Raw genomic sequence first — 25,040 nt, 5'->3', positions numbered from 1 at the left:
AACGCACCTCTCCTACCCTGGCGGCCAACATTCTGATGGTGAACATGGTATTCTAACCGGCTAAAGCTTGCGGCCACACACAGTGATACTGTAGCACTGGACGGATTGAATGACCATTTTCCCCCTTAAAATTCGAATTTCGAGTCGTTGTTAGTGTTTTTAATGTGTAGGAGTCCCCAGACTACGAAAAACGTAAAATTAAGCAATTTTCGCAATTGTGGCAAAAGTTGAAGGGCCAAAGGGCCCGAAAAGGTTTCAAATTGTAAGTCTTAAATAAATCTATCAAACTTAAAGAAAATCGAAAATCGCTTCCGGCCCAAGCGCAGTTCGCTTGTTTCTTTACTCGTTTTCTTAGTCGAATTAATTTGACTTACTATTTCCTGTGGCTCCTTCAGGAGCGGACTCAGCTGCGGGCCATCCGACGTAGGTCTCCCCAGGTCTTCTCTGCTTCACTTGCCTCCTCCAATACAGGTCTGCCGTGGTCGACCCCACCTTCGTTGTCCCTGGGGATTCCATTACAGGGCTTGCTTCTCAATGGCCGCAAGCTGATTTCTCAACGTGTGTCCTATCCACCTCCACTTCCGCTGTTTGAACTGATTTCCAATGGGTGTTTCCCCACTCACTTCCCATATGTCTTCATTACTAATCGTGTCCGGCCAATTAACTTTGTTCAATACCCTCAGTTGTTTTTAATGTCCACACCGAATGTAGTTATAAGGGCTTTAGTGAAACAATGCATTAACTCACATTAGCGCTCGTAGTGGTGCTTGAGTTAAACAATGCATTGACTCACATTAGCGCTCGTAGTAGTGCTTAAGTGAAACAATGCAGTGGCTCACATTAGCGCTCCTAGTAGAGCTTAAGTGAAACAATGCTTAAGTGAAACAAGGCATTGACTCACATTAGCGCTCCTAGTAGAGCTTAAGTGAAACAATGCTTAAGTGAAACAAGGCATTGACTCACATTAGCGCTCCTAGTAGAGCTTAAGTGAAACAATGCTTAAGTGAAACAATGCAGTGGCTCACATTAGCGCTCCTAGTAGAGCTTAAGTGAAACAATGCTTAAGTGAAACAAGGCATTGACTCACATTCGCGCTCGTAGTGGAGCTTGACTGAAACAAGGCATTGACTTACATTAGCGCTCCTAGTAGAGCTTAAGTGAAACAATGCTTAAGTGAAACAATGCATTGACTCACATTAGCGCTCGTAGTATCGCTTAAGTGAAACAATGCATTGACTCACATTAGCGCTCGTAGTGGTGCTTGAGTGAAACAATGCATTGACTTACATTAGCGCTCGTAGTGGTGCTTTAGTGAAACAATGCAGTGGCTCACATTAGCGCTCGTAGTGGTGCTTGAGTGAAACAATGCATTGACTTACATTAGCGCTCGTAGTAGTGCTTAAGTGAAACAATGCAGTGGCTCACATTAGCGCTCGTAGTGGTGCTTGAGTGAAACAATGCATTGACTTACATTAGCGCTCGTAGTGGTGCTTTAGTGAAACAATGCATTGACTCACATTAGCGCTCGTGGTAGTGCTTAAGTGAAACAATGCAGTGGCTCACATTAGCGCTCCTAGTAGAGCTTAAGTGTAACAATGCTTAAGTGAAACAAGGCATTGACTCACATTAGCGCTCCTAGTAGTGCTTAAGTGAAACAATGCATTGACTCACATTAGCGCTCGTAGTAGTGCTTAAGTGAAACAATGCATTGACTTACATTAGCGCTCGTAGTGGTGCTTTAGTGAAACAATGCATTGACTCACATTAGCGCTCGTAGTGGTGCTTAAGTGAAACAATGCATTGACTTACATTAGCGCTCGTAGTGGTGCTTTAGTGAAACAATGCATTGACTCACATTAGCGCTCGTAGTAGTGCTTAAGTGAAACAATGCTTAAGTGAAACAATGCATTGACTCACATTAGCGCTCGTAGCGGTAGAAAAGGGCAAACTGCTAATCTAATCGACCAGATAACAATGATTAAGAAAAGGATTGCAATGTTTAGGAATAAATGAAGAATATGTTCCCATAATTTATTTTATGTTATTCACCTTAAATTCGTAGCTCACATCCCTGGGATGTTGCTTGCCTGTGGATGATCATTGGGCTCGTTATGCTCTTGCAGTCAGTAAATCAATTTCCTTTGGATAATCAACAGGTGGCCATGGATCTGTGACGTATGTTTCACGGAAAGGGTCAACGCGGTGACTTGGATGTTCCGTCACACCATTGTTCGGAGAAGAAGACTGTCATTGGAATGACCGCAAGGGAATTGATTTATCATCGTACAATATGTTCAAGGTTAGCTCAGTTGTTAGGTATATGCTTCCTTCGTTCAACGTTGCCGGATCACATCCCCACACACTAAGCTTTTACGAGCACTGAAAAAAAAATATATACTGTATATAGCCTTTTGACGTACATAGCCTAGAACATTTTTGTGGGACTAAACAGTGACTTTGGCGAATCGTAAAACGATCATAAATGAAAGGGACGTTATATAATAATAATAATAATAATAAAACCTGTTACCACTGGAGCCGAAACACGGAACATCGAGGTCAGGAGCCCGGCCTTCGCAGATGACATCGCGATCCTAACCAACAACTCTAAGAATGCTGCAGTTGCTGTTCAATCCCTACACGAGACAGCGGCGAAGACAGGACTACAAATATCATACGGAAAGATCAAGTACTTCGAGCGTAAGGACGCCGGGAAAGCCCCTCTGACGACCATCTATGGAAATATTCGAAAATTCAATGGAGAATGGGTCCAACCCAATGGCAGAGACGGAACCTCCATCTTAGACAGATGTGTCAAACCATGGCCATCTCGATAGGTAGTTCCGGCCTGCTACACTTGACACTTCCATAGGGATGACGTCACGCGCTTACTGCTCCGATATGTAGGCATGGGTATTGCTTTCATGGTGGTTTGGTAGCACGTTATTGTTATTTCAACATTATTAGAGCTATTCGTTGGTGTTTTTGAATGTCAGCTGTACGAAAAAAAACATCAGTAAAAGATGTATTTTCAGCAATAGTATGTGTTTGCTACTACAGCAATGTAATTTGAGTAGCCTCATATTAGGAAGCATTGCTAGATTATGTGATAGATTACGTAAACCTACTGAACTGTTATTGTCCAACGTACTTTAAAGTTTAACATTTCAGTATTTAATTATCTTAATCTGCTTCCCTCGGACTGAGCGAGGGATCCCACCTCTACCGCCTCAAGGGCAGTGTCCTGGAGCTTCGGACATTGGGTCGTGGGATACAACTGGGGAGGATGCCCAGTACCTCGCCCAGGCGGCCTCACCAGCTATGCTGAACAGGGGCCTTGCGGGGGACGGGAAGATGGAAAGGGATAAACAAGGAAGAGGGAAGGAAGCGGCCGTGGCCTTAAGTTAGGTACCATCCCGGCATTTGTCTGGAGGAAAAGTGAAAAACCACTTCCAGGATGGCTGAGGTGGGAATCGAACCCATCTCTACTCAGCTGACCTCTCGAGGCTGAGTGGACCCCGTTCCAGCCCTCGTACTACTTTTCAAATTTCGTGGCAGAGCCGGGAATCGAACCCGAGCCTCCGGGGGTGGCAGCTAATCACACTAACCACTACACCACAGAGGCGGACTATCTAATTATGATTAATATTATAATGTGTTAGTGTACGCTCCTCTTTGCAATATGGGACGAACGTGAAGTGTCCATGGTTTTACGTCTAATTACCCTTCAAATAAGGAAACCGCTATCTCAACATTTGCGCTTCCTAGCGATAAGGAGAAGTGAGATAAATTGCTTCATGTTATACACCGACCTAATTCTGAACCCAGTAAACATGCCGGTGTCTGTATCGAACATTTTAATTCGGGTAGACAGGGCAAAAAGACCAGACGGTTCCGTTTCAACTGTGCCCAATGGAAAGCCAAAATTAACTGACCCTGCTGTGCCAACAATATTTCTTGGTCAGCCATTATTCATATCACAACACAATGAAAAGCTTAGTGATTTTTCTTTTAATATTTTGAAAACGAAAGTTGAAGAACCTGGCCGATTTCTGTGGCAAGCGTGGGTGTGTGGTGTAGAATTAATGAACATAATGAGTGTTATGTCCATAATCAGTAATATTTTGGGAAACATTTAACAACTATTATTAAATTATCAACAGCAATATCATGTGCTCAAACAAGCAAAAACAGTGCCACAATTTTGAGACATAACATTTCCCATAGTGACAATCATCGTACAATTTAGACGAGTAACCTTCACTCCAACATTTTACAATACCGGTATGTAATATACATTAAGTGCATATATTTGTATGTAATTTCGTTTGATAACGTTTCTTCAATGTTAGGATGGGCTTATTATTGCATTTCTTCTGCCATATTACGATAAAAAGTCTCGTATCAATGGTATAGGACGAAGAAGCCTTAGCACTAAGCGTGTGACGTCACAACTGTTGGTAGCAGACTGTGGCCAAACTCAACGCAGCCTACCAACTGTCGCAAAACGGTTACAAGAAGAAGTGCATTTCGAAGAACGCCATAATATGCCATTACAAAACTGTTCTCAGACCCTAGTTTTTATACGCTGTGAACAGGAAAAGCACCAGGGATTACATGAAAAAAAAAATCGAAAGACATATCCTCGGAAAAATTCATGGGCCAAGATTGCTCCCGGATGGAACTTACAGACTGAAAGCGAACTCTGAACTGTACCAACAGATGGAACACTAATATTCAGCTGAAGATTTATGGGCACCTTTTGAGAATGGACAATGGCAGGCTCACGAAGATCTCACTCATCAAAAGCTACAAGACTGGAACTCAATAAATAAAAAAAAAAGAGAGAGAGACTTAGCTTCTGCTTGGATTTCTGATACTGGTGCCTCGGACTGCCCCAAGCTCGTGGTCCCCTCTAGCCAAAGTTGTTAAATCTCTCAAACCTCTTTCACGGGAAAGAAAGCAAAAACTAATAGCAGGACTCAAGAGGTATTGGGAACGAAAGGGAGTATCCGAAAAGAACTCGTCATAAGCGCTCTCTGGTGAGTTTAAATCATTAAATAGATAGTAACAAGAGGCACCCACAAATACGAAATCAAATGTAGAATTCCTGGGAGAAATATTTGATTCCTTTAAAATCGAATAAAATCGAAACAGGGCTCACAGGCAGATGGACTCTCCCCAATATTGTTCAACTATTTACTAGATATTTTAGTACGCAAAAGGCGCAGGACACTGGAGAGCCAGAAAATCAAAAGATAGGTCACACAAAAAACAAACTTGTGATCGAGCGCCTTGGTTTCCTAGAAGATACTGCGATATTGACAACCACCACACTGAAACAGAGAGCTGAGGAAACAGGACTGCAGGTCTCCTTCGAAAAGACGACACTGCAAAAGCGCGTCTTACCATATCAACAAACATTGTGGGAAAATGAGAAGAGTGGGAGAGGTCATACAGCCAAATGGACTCTACAAAGAAGCAAATAAAATGAGAACCAAAACAATGTCATTGACATAATCGCACCGGATAAACAAAGCACTCGACAAATCATTAAATACCGTGTAACTCTGGATAATCGCCTGGATTCGGTTAGGAAGTGAATCCACAAGATTGTGCAGGTACATCAGCCACTTGCTGAGGATGTGGGGTTGCTGATGTCGGCGTTTTACCCGCTATTCCAACATGTCCCACTAATTTTCCATGGGGTTCAAGTCAGGTGATTTTGCAGGCCAATCGAGATGTAAGAGGGTGGGTGGAGTGTTCATCAAACCAGTCACATATTCCCGATGAACTTGCTGTTGTCATCTTAAAAGCTGACCGAAAGGCAACATCTGATCATCCAGAATGTTTAAATAAACAAGCTCCTTCATGTTAGCGGTCACCTCAGTGAGTGGGCACACATTCAGGATGAAATGCTTCATTTAGCCTCCGGTGCACTTGACGACGTACGTCATTGGAATACTGAGAAAAACGTGATTTGTCAGTCCATATTACTTTCCGCCAGTGATCTACTGTTCACCTTCAACTAATTTTAAGAGAATTGTGTCTCCACTATTCCATAAGCTTCTTACACTAGATTATACTACAAAAAATTTCTGGCCCATGGGGGGATCGAACCCACGACCTTCGCGTTATTAGCACGACGCTCTAACCAACTAAGCTAATGGGCCACAAGGCCGTGTACGCCTGCCTGTAGTAGTTATTGCAGACAAGGCTGCCTTATCACTGTCCAGCTTCTGTTTATCAGACATTACTACCCTGAGTCCTTAAAAGGTGTTAAAATAGGCACAGTCAAACTTTGCAGAACGTCTTTGCATTTTATTTCTTCTTTCTTTCTTTCTTTCTTTCTTTCTTTCTTTCTTAATCTGTTTACCTTCCAGGGTTGGTTTTTCCTTCGGACTCAGAGAGGAATCCCACCTCCACCACCTCAAGCGCAGTGTCGCGGAGCGCGAGACTTTGGGTGGGGAATACAACCGGGAAGGAGGACCAGTGCCTCGCCCAGGCGACCTCACCTGCTACGCTAAACAGGGACCTTGTGACGGGATCTGAAGATTGGAAGGGATAGTCAAGGAGGAGGGAGGAAGTTCGGTACCATCTCGACATTTGCCTGGAGGAGAAGTAGGTGACCACGCAAAACCACGAGGATGGCTGAGGCGAGAGTCGAACTCCCCTCTACTCCTTTGACGTCCCGCGGCTGAGTGGACCCCGTTCCAGCCCTCGTACCAGTTTGCAAATTTCTCGGCTGAGGCGGGAATCGATCGCGGTCTTCCTGGGGTGGCAGCTAATCACACTAACCATCACACCACAGAGGCAGACACCGATAAATACTACGTAACTAAAGTACTGGTCATCCTCCCCAGTTGTATCCCCGACCCAGAGTCTGCAGCCCCAGGACACTGCCCTTGAGGTGGTAGAGGTGGGATCCCTCGCTGAGACCGAGGGAAAAATCAACCCTGGAGGCCCAGGTTCGATTCCCGGCTCTGCCACGAAATTTCAAAAATGGTACGAGGGCTGGAACGGCGTTCACTCAGCCTCGGGAGGTCAACTGAGTAGAGGTGGGTTCGATTCCCACCTCAGCCATCCTCGAAGTGGTTTTTCTTGGTTTCCCCACTTCTTCTCCATGCAAATGCCGGGATGGTATCTAACTTAAGGCCACGACCGCTTCCTTCCCTCTTCCTTGTCTATCCCTTCCAATCTTCCCATCCCTCACCAAGGCCCCTGTTCAGCATAACAGGTGAGGCCGCCTGGACGAGGTACTGGACATTCTCCCCAGTTGTATCCCTGACCCAGAGCCTGAAGTTCCAGGACACTGCCCTTGAGACGGTAGAGGTAGGATCCCTCGCTGAGTCCAAGGGAAAAACCAACCCTGGAGGGTAAGCAGATTAAGAAAGAAAGAAAGAAACTATTTTGCTTTACGTCGCTATATATAATTTTACAGTTTTCGGAGACCACGAGGTGCCGGAATTTAGTCCCGCAGGAGTTCTTTTACTTGCCAGTGACTCTACCGACACGAGCCTGACGTACCACCGGACTGAGCCACTCAACCCGGCGAATAAAATGGTGTATAGCCCCGACTTTACATACCGATTTTCATCAAATAATCTTCAACCATTTTCTCGTGAAGTGCGTATTTACATACACACAGAGATGACGCAAAATGAAAAGAGCATTTCTTTGTTACTGTGGACATGACCGCTACAGAAATACCATTCTTTTTAATTCTGAGCAATGCAAAGGCAAAATTCGTATTTTTAATATAGAGGCGTACGGTAAGTTGGCATCACTCTTTTTCTCCTAAATTTCAACACTTTATGGGTAACATGAGGGAAAGAAAGAAAAGGCAGTTCAGAAGAATAGTTGTCACTGAGCAGGTCAGAGCAACGCGTACGAGGTCGATAACGGGAGGCGGCAGAACACGACAGCCGGGTTTTAGCCCTGCGGTTGGGCGTACAACAGGTCGGCAAATGGAAGTTATCGGGGTGTATATATCGAACTATCGCATAGAGACAAACATGTTTCCGTACGTTAGGGAACGGTAGCACCAGTTATTATTTTGCTTATTGTAGCTTCCGTAGCCTATTTCATAGTTTAATGCCCTTTCCTTGTCCTTTTTTTTCAAGTTCTTATGGATATTTTCTGCTGTTATTTATGTATTAAAAATAACTAATGAGTCCGCCTCTGTGGTGTAGTGGTTAGTGTGATTAGCTGCCACCCCCGGAGGCCCGGGTTCGATTCCCGGCTCTTTCACGAAATTTGAAAAGTGGTACGAGGGCTGGAACGGGGTCCACTCAGCCTCGGGAGATCAACTGAGTAGAGATGGGTTCGATTCCCACCTCAGTCATCCTGGAAGTGGTTTTCCTTGGTTTCCCCACTTCTTCTCCATGCAAATGCCGGGATGGTACCTAACTTAAGGCCACGGCCGCTTCCTTCCCTCTTCCTTGCCTATCCCTTCCAATCTTCCCATCCCTCACCAAGGCCCCTGTTCAGCATAACAGGTGAAGCCGCCTGGGCGAGGTAGGTACTGGTCTGAAGCTCCAGGACACTGCCCTTGAGGCGGTAGAGGTGGGATCCCTCGCTGAGTCCGAGGGAAAAACCGACCCTAGAGGGTAAACAGATTAAGAAGAAGAAGAAGAAGAAGATTAAAAATAACTTTTACACAAACGATATTTCCATATTACACAAATATCTACTACAAACTCCACATCCCAAATGGTTGAGAGTATTGTTGCGTAAAATCAAATACTGATGGTGATTATTGGTTTAAAAGGAACTATCACTGGGCAACCATCCCCTGTTAAATTCACCTCACATGACCTCACCATCGAAGCCGGTTTATGCGGTCAGGTCCATTCGAGTTCATTCCTATCTTGGTCTTTATCTCCTCATTCCGAGCACCCTCCTGCCATTGTTCCCAGCTGTTTGTAACGGCGATCATTCTCACTACTTTCATGCCTGTTACTTCTAACTTACGAATAAGATATCCTGAGTCCATCCAGCTTTCACTCACGTAAAGCGAAGTTCTTCTGAAAACAGACCGATGTACTGTCCGCGAAACTTTTAGAGATACTTCGGTTTTCTAGTCCTGAATCGGTAGACCTCGGATATCTTCGAGATTCGTATTGGCAACCTCTAACACAAAAAATATGAATCGATTATGCATCGCCGTGAGACATCTGGCGGTATAAATGCAACACTGTTGTTATTTACACAGCAAAGTAAAAATATAGGTTAAACTTGAACGTGAATGAGGAAAATCAAAGTACATCACAGAAACAACACGGAAACGACGGTTTAGAAAATTCATATCGATCGATCATACTATCGATTTATTTCAGATTTCATTTCCATTCTGTTGGCAGTAGCTCCCTGCTTAGTTCTCAGGCCCGTAAAACGAAGGGTCACTAAAGTTTCGCGGATAGTAAAAATACTTTCGCCGGGGAGCTGACTTTCTTCTTACAAAATACTGTTGATCACAACTGCGAGCTCACTGCATTAGCTTTACTACACCTTGATTCAATCTCACTTAACATAAGTACCATCCGGGGAGAACACACAACGTAAACACCTATTCCAACTTTGTATTCCCAATCTGACATTCAATTCTCTTGGCTTTCTTGCCTACTGACTTCTGCAAAAACTAATTTTCCTATCACACTCATTGCACCTATTCTCACGTTCCAGACTGCAGTCTTTCGGCACAATCTGCCATTAAGAACAAGTCAGAATAGGCCAGACTGCTTACAACATTTTTACAGAACCTCTCCCTGCCACTTTATACCTTTCAGCAGATGATCCATGTAAACTACGAACAGCAAAGGTGAAAGATTACAGCCTTGTCTAACCCCTGTAAGTAATAATCTACCCTTGATTATGCTTTCTCTAAATCTACGAAACATCAAAATAATTGTCTATTCTTCTCGTAGCATTTTTCAATTACTTGGTGCTCACTGAAAATCTGAAGCTGAAAGTCCCGTGTGGTTTTCATCCAACTTCCTCTCTACCACTGATCGTACCCTCCGTTACAAAATGCCAGTGAATATTTTGCCTGGTACACTAATCAATGACATACGTCGATTGTTGTTGCCATCCTTCCTGTTCCCTTGCGTATAGATAGGTGCAATTACCGCATATTATTATTAAATAGACAGAGCCTTGCAGACTGAAAGGCACAACAGTCTAAAGTAAAATTGTATGTGTGTGTATATCAAACCACTACTCACGAACAAACCCGAGCTCATTCAGCGAAGTGGGGTTAAAAAAAAAAAAAGAAAGAAAAAGACATCTCCTGTAGCTGGATGTGGAATTTGTCTAGTGCACATCTGTCAGCTAGAGCTGGGAACGGTAGGAGCGGAGCGGAGCAGTTGTTTTCGCTCGTCCTCCGGAGACCTCCGGTAGTCCTCCGATTGAATTCACGGGCGGAAAATTCAAATGCTTTAATGTGGGCAATGTTGTAACGGTGATCTTAGGAGGAATTACAATTTAAATTTCATTACTAATTCCACAGATGCATGTGTTCCCCCACGTTTGTCATTCAAATGCTGTAGTCGTTTCAAGATAGCCGCATTATTTGTTACGCTATGAACAACAGATTTTGATCTGCTGACATTCAGTTTGCAATAGGTGCAGGTGGATAGAATACTGTAGATTGAATATTGGCACATATTATACCATTGCAAATGCATTTACAATATTATTAATAGTAAAACAGTTTAAGCAATAAGTATATTCCAGTGCATGTAAACATGTATTATATACGATGCTCTTACATTGTGTTATCCGTGTAGTTATACGTGTGACTAAATGGTTATCGTGCTGGCGTTTGGTCCCAGGGGTCCCAGGTTCGAATCACAGCAGGATCGGGAATTTTAATTTTAATTGGTTAATTTCGCTGGTACTGGAGCTGGCTGTATGTGTCGTCTTCATAATCATTTCATCCTCATCATGACGCTAGGTCGCCCAAGGGTGTCAAATCAAAAGACCTGCATCTGGTGAGCCGAACTTGTCCTCGGACACTCCCGGCACTAAAAGCCATACGCCATTGCATTTTTTAACGAAGAGTACGAACTGATTGGTATTGGTTATATGCTGCACCGGGCTGAGTAGTTCAGACGGTAGAGCTCTGGCGTTCTGAGCTCAAGTCTGCGGTTTCAATTCCGACTTTGCTCGGCGGTACTTGAAGATGCTGACATACGAGAGTCGCATGTCGGCAGGTGTACCGGCACATGAAAGAACTCCTGTGGGACAAAATACCGGCACCTTAACGTCGCAGAAAACCACAGAAGTGGATATGGGAGTACAACAACAACAACAACAACAATAATAATAATAATAATAATAATAATAATAATAATAATAATAATAATAATCTTTCTATCAATTTACCCTCCAGGGTTGGGTGTTCCCTCGTTCGCAGAGAGGATTCCACCTATACCGCCTCAAGGACAGTGTCCTGGAGCGTGAGACTTTCGGTCGGGGATACTTTTCTGTTTTGTTTTACGTCGCACCGACACAGATAGGTCTTATGGCGACGATAGGATAGGGAAGGTCTGGGAATGGGAAGGAAGCGCCCGTAGCCTTAACTAAGGTACATCCCCAGCATATGCCTGGTGTGAAAATGGGAAAGCACGGAAAACCAACTTCAGGGCTGCCGACAGTGGGATTCGAACCCACTATCTCCCGGTTGAAAGTGGGATCGGACCCCACTGTCGGCAGCCCTGAAGATGGTTTTACGTCGTTTTCCATTTTCACGTCTAGAAATTGCCATCCTTAATCGTTCCTATCACATCGTCGCCATAAGACGGCATGACGTAAATCAAATTGTTACAAAAGTAATCGACAAATGAAACACGAACGATAAATGAGTATGTATGTATTTCATATATTCGCCTTCGTCATACGTATAAAGCAGTATTTACCATGTCGCTACCACATCCGTTGCGCACCACGGATGGAACGGCAAGGAAGCACGCATTCAATACTGTTCCTCCGTCCTCCGCTCGCCGACCGAACCAGCGATTGGTTTCCAAGCAACAGTTTACTACCAAAGAATACCGGAGGGAGCGCTGCACTCGCACTACCTTTTGCAATCATAGGAGCAACTGATCCGTTCCCAGCTCTACGTCCAATGACGAACCGATGCAATCTCAGATGAAACTGTGGAACATGACATAGCTAAGACGAAGACAGACTGCCTAGAGCTGAGAACGGTAGGAGCGGAGCGGAGCAATTGTTTTCGCTCTTCCTCTGGAGACCTCCGATAGTCCTCCGATTGAATTCACTGGCGGAAAATTCAAATACTTTAATGTGAACAATGTAGTAATGGTGATCTTGGGTGGAATTACATTTTAGGCTTCAGTATCAATTCCACAGATGCATGTGTCTTTCTACGTTTGTCATTCAAATGCTGCAGTCGTTTCAAGATTGCCTCATTATTTTGTTACGCTGTGAATAACAGATTTTGATCTGTTGAAATTCAGTTTGCGTCCGCCTCTGTGGTGTAGTGGTTAGTGTGATTAGCTGCCACCCCCCGGAGGCCCGGGTTCGATTCCCGGGTCTGCCACGAAATGTGAAAATTGGTACGAGGGCTGGAACGGGGTCCGCTCAGCCTCGGGAGGTCAACTGAGTAGAGGTGGGTTCGATTCCCACCTCAGCCATCCTGGACTTGGTTTCCCAGTTCGCCTCCAGGCAAATGCCGGGATGATACCTAAGTTAAGGCCACGGCCGCTTCCTTCCCTCTTCCTTGTCTATCCCTTCCGATCTTCCCATCCCCCCGTAAGGCCCCTGTTCAGCATAGCAGGTGAGGCCGCCTGGCGAGGTACTGGTCATCCTCTCCAGTTGTATCCCACGACCCAGAGTCTGAAGCTCCAGGACACTGCCCTTGAGGCGGTAGAGGTGGGATCCCTCGATGAGTCCGAGGGAAAAAACAACCCTAGAGGGTAAGCACATTAAGAAAGAAAGAAAGAAAGATCATTTATTACTGAAGAGAATGAAGTGATTGGAATTGTTTATATGCTGTACCGGGCTGAGTAGTTCAGACGGTAGAGCGCTGGCTAGTGGCTGGGACGGAGCGGTGCAGTTGTTGTGACGTCATCATCCGGTTATACCGAGTAAACTACCGATTGAATGTACTGTAGGGGCATGACAACGTAAAGGTATTTCACCCGTATATTCAATGCCCTTTTCTCACAACATAACTGTTTCGCTTAATGCAGCAATGTTGTTTTCTTCTGCTGAAGCCGACTACCACCCGTCGCGTAATTGCGGCCGCAAATTGTGCATTTTGCTGATGTTTATCATCGGTAATTTCAAAGAAATGCCATGTATCAGACGGCCTTCGTGGCATTTGTGCTACAAATTTCTGTACAAATTTATGAAATGCCTTTAAATATTCTAAAACACGAATACCATCTAAAAACGGGATTAAATATCAAACCAATACCACAATTATTTTCTAATATACTTTGCATTACCTACACAACACAACAAACAGAGGAAATATAGACGCAAATTTAATACGCACAGACTGAATACAGGTACAATACACTTACAAGGGGAGACCATGACGTTCGGATCACGTTCTCGAGAAAATCGCAAGATAACCTTTCGCGTCGAATATGTACCGGTGCTTTGGGTTCACGAGCACGAAACGGCGGTGGGCGAGTGGTTAGCGTTCATGCTCCGAAAGCGCTGGTTTACTGAATCGAGTCCCGCTTCTCGCGTTGTTTTTCAACACTGGTTATTTTCTTCAAAATGCTATTTGTTCGGGGCGTCGACCCATGCGGATCTTTTGCGCCTACAGGCACCATATTGTATGAACCTGCGTGTAATTGGAATGGCGGTACTGTGGAATGTTGTGTGTGAGGAAAGGAAGATTAAGGACGTCACAAACACCCAGTCCGCAGGACTGGAATAGTATTCATTACAATTAAAAAAAACACCGGCCCGGCTGGGAATCGAACCCGGGGCCGCCGTGCGACAGGCGGGCGTGTTCACCCCAATACCGCGAGGACGTACGAGAGCTCTTATAGTCTATCATGTATATTACACTTCAAAGGTAATATAATGAAAAAGGTTTATTCTATTTGCATGGGCTTTTATCGGAAATATATATATATATTATTAAACGTTAACGATAAATGCGAATGTATATATTTCATATATTCGCCTTCTTCATACTTATAAAGCAGTATTTACTACGTCGCTACCACATCTGTTGCGCTCCACTACTGGAAGTGCAAGCGAGCACACATTCAGTACTGTTGCTCCGTCCTCCGCTCGCCCTCCGAAACCTCCGATTGGTTTCCAAGCAACAGTTGACTACCGGAGAATACCGGAGGGAGCGCTGCACTCACACTACCGATTGCAATCATAGGAGCAACAGCTCCGTTCCCAGCTCTACTGTCAGCTGTTTGAGTGCAGCAGTCCTTGCCGCGGACGAGACCAGACGCAGTTTCGATTTTCTCGCGGACTGCTGGCTGCCTCGAAGTAGAGCCAGGCGCAGTCGAGTGAAAGTCGTGACGTCACATGAGGTGAATACTGCTCAGCCAATAGGAACACTCTATTCGGGGGTGGGGTGATCACACCATTGCTCCCATTGGCTCGCCAGATGCGTGAAAAAGAGAAATACATGATAATTCCTGGGATAAAGGGAGTAAGCATTCAATAATTTCGTCTCTTTTCTTCCCCAGTTAAAGTCTGCCCCATTCATGGTTGTGTAACATCTCAGACACACAATAGAACGTTCCTCTGGATCAATACTCCCAGGGACGACACAGCGGTCGGTGGATGCACAACTTAACAGCGGATATTAACCCGGAATTGATTACATCTACTCTGGGATTGAAGGCGAGCACATCCCCTCATCAAACGATGACTGCGGGTAATATTCGGAGTTGTGTCACTCCGCTTCTGCTCATGTTTATTTTAAACACCAGCTCCAGTGACAGCATATCTTTCGGAAATATCTAAGCTTACTGATACAATCATACTGCAACGAATTCAATTTATAAGCCATTTGGAAAGAATGAATAACAACACACACATTGTTGCCAATCACACGTACGAGATCAAAATGGTATAAGCAAGTAGAGAAAGACCTCACTGAATTAGGATCACCAAATATGTAGGATAGATATGTAGTCAGGAAATTGTTCACACAAGGGGATTTGAGGAAGACGAGAAGAAAGCTGCACGACGTACGTCGTCGGAGGAACAGAAATCAGGAAAGCTCAAGAAATGTTGATTCCCCGTTGTCCTAAGTGATCCATTCGCACAGCAGTTACTGAGGGATGCTACTGACGTATATTGCATCAGGGTTACTTGGGGGATGGTGTGATGGATGACATAGGAATGGGGTGACTTTCTTTCTTTCATTCTTTCTTTCTTAATCACCCTCCAGGGTTGGTTTCTCCCTCGGACTCAGCAAGGGATCCCACCTCTAACGCCTCAAGGGCAGTGTTCTGGAGCGGGATACCTCGCCCAGGCGGCCTCACCTGCTATACTGAACAGGGGCCTTGCGGGGGATGGGAAGATCGGAAGGGATAGACAAGGAAGAGGGAAGGAAGCGACCGTAGCCTTAAGTTAGGTACCATCCCGGTATTTGCCTGGAGGAGAAGTGGGAAACCACGGTAAATCACTTCTAGGATGGCTGAGGTGGGAATCAAAGGACAAAGGGGTAACTACTGGGAAACAAATTTATCAAGGGATGATATGGGCTATCCGCCTCTGTGGTGTAGTACCCGAGGCCCGAGTTCAATTCCCGGCTCTGCCACAAAATATGAAAAGTGGTACGAGGGTCCACTCAGCCTCAGGAGGTCAACTGAGTATAGGGAGTTTCGACTCCCATCTCAGCTATCCTCGTGGTTTTCCGTGGTTTCCCACTTCTCCTCCAGGCAAATGCCGAGAAGGTAACTCATTTAAGTCCACGGCCGCTTCCTTCCCTCTTCCTTGTCTATCTCTTCCGATCTTCCCAGCCCCCACAAGGCCCCTGTTCAGTATAGTAGGTGAGGCTGCCTGGGCGAGGTACCGGTCATTCACCCCTGTTGTATCCCCCGACCCAAAGTCTCATGCTCCGGGACACTGCCCTTGAGGAGGTTCACTAGACTCTAATAATGATGATAATGTTACTTGCTTTACGTCCCACTAAGTACTTTTACGGTTTTCGGAGACGACGAGGTGCCGGAATTTAGTCCCACAGGATTTTTTTTTTACGTTCCAGTAAATCTACCTACACGAGGCTGGCGTATTTGAGCACCTTCAAATACCACTGGACTGAGCCACGATCGAACCTGCCAAGTTGGGGTCAGAAGGCCAGCTCAGCCCGGTATTCTAGACTCTATGACGTAGTTGGAGTCTAGGAAGTACCTCAATTGCTAAGTTCATATCATGATTAACTAATTATTGACGTGACATACTAAGGGCCAATACATGGCAATCGAGATACATTTACATGAAACCGGCCCATGGAGGTACAAGTATTATTCACGTGGAAAAAAATCTCCATGTCACTTTACACTTTAAACAATACATTGCATCGGCCGGGAATCGAACCCGGGCCGCCCGCGTGGCAGGCGAGCATTCTACCACTGAACCACCGATGCTTCAATACTAAAACGAGATTACGTTCATACTGATACTGCAAGTTGTTCAGAAGACTGGAGACTTACAGCATATTTGAAGCGGCGGTTTTAACAGATATTAAACTTCCTTGACCGAGCAGGAGCATCGGTGGTTCAGTGGTAGAATGCTCGCCTGCCACGCGGGCGGCCCGGGTTCGATTCCCGGCCGATGCATTAGCATTTTTAATTGTAAAATGACATGACACCTTACGAGGACTGGTCAACTGAACTAGAAGAGGATTTGATTCCCAAGCGGCTCTTGATTTGGGAACGTGGTTGGCCACCACGCGGCCCTGAGCTTGTGCCAGGCTACACACTTTTCCGACAGCGATGGTATTAGAGCACTCCGGGCCTAGGGTGTCTTATTTTCACGTCCTTCCTGGCCTTTGTCTTTCTTTAGCCGATACCTTCATATTTCCAAGTGTTTTGTAGTGAACTAGCTCTTACCCGCGCGAATTTCAAGGAAACGTGCAGAAAAATGAACCATGCGTCCTCATCTGGTGACGGCCTGCAATAATAAATTGTGCGGTTCCTTCGAAGGTTTGGTACGTTGAGGGTCGATGGTGGTATTGATATTTTCTTCGATTAGGAAAGCTGGATTCAACCGGTCTACTGAATTGCACGTAGTTGATCCATCAACACCAGTAACCCCAATTGGATTTTCGGAAAACGAAAAATACATGTTTCTATATTTTTAAAGGCGATTCCAAATACCAGTTTTCATGTCTGTAACGTATTCTGTTTTTGAGATATAACTATCGTCATAAAAAGAATTCAACCCCTCTTTAATTCTTTTTCAGCCCACCCCCCACCCTTAAGAAAATACGGGGAGTCCAAATACTAATGTTTACGTCTGTAAACTGTTGAGTTTTTGAGATACAGATATCATCATCATCATCTGTTTACCCTCCAGGTTCGGTTTTTCTCTCGGACTTAGCGAGGGATCCCACCTCTACCGCCTCAAGGGCAGTGTCCTGGAGCTTCAGACTCTTGGTCGGGGGATACAACTGGGGAGTATGACCAGTACCTCACCCAGGCGGCCTCACCTGCTATGCTGAACAGGGGCCTTGTGGAGGGATGGGAAGATAGGAAGGGATAGGCAAGGAAGAGGGGAGGAAGCGGCCGTGGCCTTAAGTTAGGTACCATCCCGGCATTCGCCTGGAGGAGAAGTGGGAAACCACGGAAAACCACTTCCAGGATGGCTGAGGTGGGAATCGAACCCACCTCTACTCAGTTGACCTCCCGAGGCTGAGTGGACCTCGTTCCAGCCCCCGGGCCTCCGGGGGTGGCAGCTAATCACGCTAGCCACTACACCACAGAGGCGGACGAGATACATTTAAACATTAACTCCCATTTTCATCGTTTTAGCGATGGAATATCCTAAAATCATTCCTTGGTGAGCACCTACACTCTAATATAAATGTATTCCCAAAGTTTCATTTCTTTATGTCCAGTAGTTTTGGCTCGGCGATGATGAAACAGTCAATCAGAATATACATAATTGCCTAATTGTACTTCCTCTTAAAACAATAATCACCAAAATTATGTTTTTCGGCTGTGGCTGTATCTAGAATTAGCGTGGGCAGTTTTCCGCCAACACGGCGACGAACGGACGTCATCAGTGTCTAATAAAGCGTTTTATAGGAAATTCCAACTCCAGTGTTATCGTTTTCACTTGGACGCGACTCAACTGTTCAACTGTACCACAACACGCAAGAGCATTACGAGTAAGACTTGGAATAATTTTCAAGCGATGAGGGGATACACTTCAAGGTAGTACCATCGGTGGTTCAGTGGTAGAATGCTCGCCTGCCACGCGGGCGGCCCGGGTTCGATTCCCGGCCGATGCACTAGAATTTTAAATTGTAAAATGACGTGGAGTTTTGTCCGCCTTACGAGGAAAGGAACGGGGTCCACCCAACCTCGGGAGGTCAAGTGACTAGAAGAAGGTTGCATTCCTAAGAGGCTCTTAACTTGGGAGCGTGGGTTTGCGACCACGGGGCCCTCAGCTTGTGCCAGGCTCATCACTTTCATATATCCTATTAGAGCACTCGAGGCCAAGGGAGTCTTTCATTTTTCTGATTAGTGCTATACAGAGGATGGCTGCCTAGTCGTACTTCCTCTTAAAACAATAATCACCAGGACCACCTCACGCATCCTCGAAGTGGTTTCCCACGTTTTTCAACAATTGGCTTTACGTCACACCGACACAGACAGGTCTTATGGCGACGATGGGATAGGAAAGGGATGGCAGTGGGAAGGAAACGGCCGTGGCCTTAATTAAGGTACAACCCCCAGCATTTGCCAGGTGGAAAAATGGCAGACCATGGAAAACCAACCTCAGGGCTACTGACAACGGGGTTCGAACCCCCTATCTCCCGAATGCAAGCTCACAGCTGCGCGCCCCTACCCACACGGCCAACTCGCCCGGTATTTCCCTACTTCTTCTCCACGCAAATGCCGGGATAGTACCTAACTTAAGGCAGCGGCCGTTTCCTTCCCTCTTCCTTGTCTATCCCTTCCGATTTTCCTATTCCCCACAGCAAGGCCCCTGTTCAGCATAGCAGGTAACGGCGCCTGGACGAGGTACTGATCCTCCTCCCTAGTTGTATCCCCGACTCCTCAAAGTCCAGGACTTGAGGCCGTAGAGGTGGGATCTCTCGCTGAGTGCAAGGGAAAAACCGACCCTGTAGGGTGAGCGGATTAAGAAAGAAGAAGAAGAAGAAAGAAGACAACTTTATTCTCTTTAAGTTCATTGTATGGAGTGTTGTGTTGTTGCTTCCTGATTTGTAAGTGATATTATGAATATTGCTGCAAGCCGAGCACCCTTTCTCAGTCCTCGAAAGTCTCAAGGATGATGTTCACATGATCGCGAGGAAAAAGAAAATCTCACGAGGGTACACAAATAGGGCGACCATCTCCACAGTTCGAGAATGAGGGGTACAGCATAAAACAGTATCCGGCGTAATAAGAAACCACTCATATTATTGTTCATCTGCTGCCCACGTTTCCCTGGCAACCAACAATGAATTTATTTTATATAATAATTACGTTTCTCACAACAAAGGAGAAGGTGTTTACAGTGGAACATTATTTCCTGGCATAAGGAGTGCGGCCAAGTTTGCTCCACGTTAAAGAACAGTACGATGAGGCGCCAACAATGTTAGCAGTCGTAACAATATCCGTCTTAAGGGATCAGTCTTATGTCAACGAAAGGCGGCAACAGGACGCCCAGGTGGCAGATTCCCTACCTGTTGTTTTCCTAGCATTTTCTTTAAAAATTGCAAAGAATTTGGAAATTGAACATCTCTCTTGGTAAGTTATTCCAATCCCTAACTCCTCTTCCTATAAACGAATATTTGCCCCAATTTGGCCCCTTGAATTCCAACTTTATCTTCATACTGTGATCTTTCCTACTTTTTAAAATACCACTAACACTTATTTACGTCATTCCACGCCTTCTCGGAACATACCATTTAGTCGAGCAGGTCGTCTCCTTTCTCCCCAGGTCGTCTCCTTTCTCCCAAGTCTTCCCAGCCCAAACTTTACAACATTATCGCAACACTATTTTTTGCTGTTGTTGGAAATCACTCAGAACAAATCGAGCTGCTTTTCTTTAGATTTTTTCCAGTTCTCGCATTAAGTAATCCTGGTGAAGGTCCCATACACTAGTTGGGGTCTTACCTGAGACTTGTACGCCCTCTTCCCTACACCCTCACTACCACATTTAAATACCCTCATAACCGTGTGCAGAGATCTGAACCCTCTATTTACAATCCCGTTTGTGTGATTACACCTAGGTACTTACAGTGATCCCCATTACAGACTTTCACTCCATCAACGCAGTAATTAAAACTGAGCGACCTTTTCCTATTAGTGAAACTCAGAAGCTGACTTTTAACCCCGTTTATCCTCATACTGTTGTCCATCTCACAACATTGGCGAGGTCTTTTTTGCATTTGTTCACAATCTGTAACTTATTTACTACAGTACTCTACAGTGTAGAACATCATCCGAAAAAAAAGGCCGTATCTGTATATAAGAAAACAAAGGTCCAATAATAATGCCTTGAGGAATTCCCTCTTAATTATTACAGGATGAGATAAAGCTTCAGCTACTCTAATTCTGTGAGATCTATTTTCTATTCAGACACTCTTTTGTCTATCCAATCGCACTCATTTTTGCCAGTAGTCTCCCATGATTAGCCTATCAAATGCCTTAGATAGATCAATCAATCGCGATACAGTCCCTCTACGATAAAATCACCTGGGAAATGGTTATAGTATTCATGGTAAGAGACTTCACACCAAGTCGTCCTCGAAATACAGGTCCTGTCCGTTTACGAACGAAAGAGGGAACGCAACCTTGCTCGCTACTGTTTAATCAACCGACTTCTTCAGCAATAAAAATTATATGGCCTTAGAGATAATTGACCTCGGGATATAAAGAGATGGGCGGTCGGTTGTCTTTGAAGTTTAATTGGCGTGTTGATCTCGCTACACGCAATGCAGTGTACTTACTACAGACTCCCTTTAACGCGACACAGAGACGATCAAAATCCTGTATTTTACCTATTCGTTTATTACATACACTTCGCTACCGGAATATGATGGATGATCTTCTAAATGTGGGGACACAGAACACATCCATGGTAGAATTATGATTGATGAATGATTTTAATATCAAAAGATTAAATACCTAACTATATGCGGGCTGTCCAAAAGGTACAGCCAGGCAGTGCTCTCTCACCCCTCTGATTTATGGATGCCATAACAAAGGCACTAAAACGGAAGGAGCAACAGGACTTGCAAGCTTTCATCTTTGCAGACGACGTGGTGGTCTGGGGTGAAACCGAAAATGATGTGGTGGAAAAGTTGCAGAACACTGGAGTCAAGAATTTAAGAGATATGATTTAAATGACAACAAGGTTAAGTTGGTGGTGATGAAGTTACAGAGGGGTGATGACGAACATATCAGAATAAATGACGCCGAACTGGACAGTGTTCCAACGTTTTAGTACTTGGGTAGTATAGTATCCAAAGACAACCTTGCAAAATATGAGGTGGACAGTCGAAATAGCAAGGCAACTCAAATTTTACCACCAAGTAAGACAAATCATGTGGGATAAACAAGTACCATTGAAAGCTAAGGTGACATTATATAAATCATATTATACACCCATCCTCACGTATAACCTAGACACTGGCACGTTAACGAGACAAGACAGAAATAAAGTTCCACGATATAGAAGCCAGAAAGGACAGGTTCAGAAATTAAAAACTCTGAGAGGAGGTGGGAACAGAAGACTCCCTACTACAGAGGATCCAGAAAACAGGACTCAAGTGGCCTGGCCATGTAAGAAGGATCAGTGCAAGCAAGAAGAGAATTTGAAAGAGAAGTAAAAGGAAAAAATCAGTGGACAGACCCAGAGGAAAATGGACCGATCTGCTGAACAACGATGTCGAGGAGGGAAGACAAGATTGGGAGAAGATTACGAGAGAACAGTGGTTTATGGACAGACAAAAATGGAGAGGGCTCGTACACCACATCCGCGCAACTCGAGAGGGTGTTTAGGGGTTGTAGTAAGGATGTAAAGGAGAAGGCTTATAAGTCTCTGGTAAGACCCCAAACAGTGTATGGGACCCTCACCAGGATTACTTGATTCAAGAACTGGAAAAAATCCAAAGAAAAGCAGCTCGATTTGTTCTGCGTGATTTCAGACAAAAGAGTAGTGTTACAAAAATGCTGCAAAGTTTGGGCATGGAAGACTTGGGAAAAAGGAGACGAGCTGCTCGACTAAGTGGTATGTTCCAAACTGTCAGTGGAGAGGTGGCGTATGATGACATTATTAGACGAATACGTTTGAGTGGCGTCTTTAAAAGTAGGAAAGATCACAATATGAAGATAAAGTTGGAATTTCTTTGAAATCATTTAAGAAAAGGCTAGGAAAACAACAGATAGGGAATCTGCCACCTGGGCGACTGCCCTAAATGCAGATCAGTAGTGAATGATGATGATAAAACACTATTTCACTTTTCTGTTCAGTGTTTAAATATTAATTATCACTGTGAATACTTTAAACAGAAGCACCAGTTCAGCCTTTCTCTGTGTCTAATTGAATACGAACGTTTGAATGCACTAACCCAAAAGACAAAAAGATTCTCGCAACACTTGCTGAAGAAGCTTGTGCCGTAAGCAACTGTTCAATAATGGGAAAAGCTTAGCCATTAAAGTAGACAGTGTTGACCAAACGCCATAAACAGATGTCGGGTTATTTACACAAACGCAAAACCCTTTGTGTTAATTCATCTTTTCTGTGAATGTAAAGTCTTACGTAGCAAAATGAAGATACAAGCATTAATTACAAACTTGTCAATGTATGATAATTAGCGGTGTTTTTAATAGATTGCCATAATCGGGGATATTAGTGCTTGCTCATTTGATGCTTTATTGCGGTTCCTTTAGTTTATTGTCCATATAAGTACAGGATTATATTCTGTTAAATAGCACATCGTGTGTTATATTGATCTTCTTCGCCTACAGAGCCCCGTGATGAACCCGCGGCCCAGATACTACGGCGAACCCACAGACTGGAATGTGGAATATCCACACGCCAAGGACGTGGTCCCACTCACAGATGGAGTATCTAAGTGGCTATCGCATTCCAGTCGGTGGGCGCAACAGGAACAGGATACAGGGGGCTTTTCCTATCAGTTTCATCTCCAACAAGGGCGTCGCCGCAGGGCAGAGCGTTACCAACTGCGTCATTTCCCAGTAACGGCGTGACCACAGGATATACGAACATTTATTTCGTTACAAATAACTGATTGCAGCGAACTTTGCCTATTAGTTTCGTTATAAATAACTGAATACAGGAGGCTTTGCTTACTAGAAGAAACAAACTAGTTTCGTTACTAACAGCTGATTACAGGGGGCTTTGTTTACTAGCTTCATTGCATTAATTGGATACAGGGGGCTTTGCTTACTAGAAGAAACAAACTAGTCTCGTTACTAACAACTGATTTCAGGGATGTTTGTGATTATTAGAAAAACGTTTTTTGACATCGGCATAACAGCCGAATACAGGGGGCTTTCTTTACTAGTTCGTGACGAACAAGCGCTCGGCCACATTTTAGGTGGGCCAGTTGAAGGGGGTGGTTTCAGACACCATGGAGATTTCTGGCGTGTCAAAAATGGAATAGGAGAAAAGGGAAAATTTCATAGCAATCCATAGCAAATCCATAGTGATCAGAAATTTCGGGTTGTTTTCCCTTTTACAAGACCGGTGGTGACAACGAACATTTGCAGAGATATTTATCAACTTTGTGGCGAATAAATGAAAAATGTTTAAAATAATTACTGAATACATTTCCTTCAAACGACGAAGTGTTTACCGCACTGATGACTTGTATAAGGATAAGATCTCCGCAGTGAGACAAGTAATTAAAACATTATACAAGAGGAACCCACAGTTTACGTTCGAGTGGGCCTAGAGAAACCGACAGCGCAATGTGACCAAGGTTATAGTTATTACAAGCAGTCAGAGACAATTTATGCAATGGAAGTTGAAGACGGGAATGAGTTAATACAGTAGTACACATGGATCATTTACTGAAAGTTATAAAATGGGAAGGCGAGATTCGGTCGGGTGGAAATGAGTAAGCAGCTTGGTTTTAATGACAAACTGTGTTGAGAAACTTGTAATTTAAATTTAAAAATGGTGGTGATTATCTTTTTAAGAGGAAGTACAACTAGGCAACCATCCTCTATATAACACTAAACAGAGAGAAAAAACGGGAGGGATCTGACACTGAAAAATGAAGGTATCGGCTGAAGAAAGACAAGGGCCACGAAGGGTGTGAAAATGAAAGACACCCTAGGACTCGAGTGCTCTAATACCGTCGGGATCGGAAAAGAACAGGAGTTGACCAAGAGAGGTCGGATAGGATGGATGAAAGTGAGGAGCCGGGCACAAGTAAGTGGAAGCAATGCCAGGACTCAGCCCGTGGACGCCAACCCAGGTTCCCAAGTTAAGAGCCCCTGGGGCTCCTTTTAGTCACCTCTTACGACAGGCAGGAGATACCGTGAATTACAGAACATCTCGATTCTATTAGCGCTTTAGTGCTAGTAGGTAGCCGACTCTTCGGCGCTTGTTCTCGATAATTTACTGGATGCCAGTCCGAGCGAGTTCTTTGCAGGTAAAGAGTTATTTTTATATGAAAGTAGACGAAAGTACTCATTACACCCAATTTATGAAAATGGACGTAAACTCGGTGAATTCCATCACTTGCATAGAATGCCTAAATTTCTCGAATATCATTGTTTGAGGCCAGTTATATTTTACTATATTACAGACAATATCAAGGCACAGGAAACATTCCATTTCACCAGAAGAGAAACTCGCAGTAACACTGAGGTAAG

At 44.5% G+C, this 25,040-nt stretch overlaps 1 long non-coding RNA gene and 4 other non-coding genes across 5 annotated transcripts in view; 2 read left to right on the top strand and 3 right to left on the bottom strand.

Moving 5' to 3' along the window:
• Positions 1-25,040, bottom strand: part of LOC136882429 (uncharacterized) — a 380,234-nt gene that overhangs the window by 127,650 nt on the left and 227,544 nt on the right. The gene's annotated exons all lie outside the window — the stretch shown is intronic.
• Positions 6,100-6,173, bottom strand: TRNAI-AAU (transfer RNA isoleucine (anticodon AAU)). Its single transcript has one exon. It is a non-coding gene; the product is annotated as a tRNA-Ile (tRNA).
• Positions 16,531-16,601, bottom strand: TRNAG-GCC (transfer RNA glycine (anticodon GCC)). The gene has a single exon. It is a non-coding gene; the product is annotated as a tRNA-Gly (tRNA).
• Positions 16,723-16,793, top strand: TRNAG-GCC (transfer RNA glycine (anticodon GCC)). The gene has a single exon. It is a non-coding gene; the product is annotated as a tRNA-Gly (tRNA).
• Positions 18,399-18,469, top strand: TRNAG-GCC (transfer RNA glycine (anticodon GCC)). The gene has a single exon. It is a non-coding gene; the product is annotated as a tRNA-Gly (tRNA).

This window comes from Anabrus simplex, chromosome 10, assembly GCF_040414725.1.
Source record: "Anabrus simplex isolate iqAnaSimp1 chromosome 10, ASM4041472v1, whole genome shotgun sequence".
In the NCBI taxonomy this organism is placed as follows: Eukaryota; Metazoa; Arthropoda; class Insecta; order Orthoptera; family Tettigoniidae; genus Anabrus; species Anabrus simplex.
The sequence above is the reverse complement of the archived record's forward strand: the minus strand, read 5'-3'. Positions and strand labels throughout refer to the sequence as shown.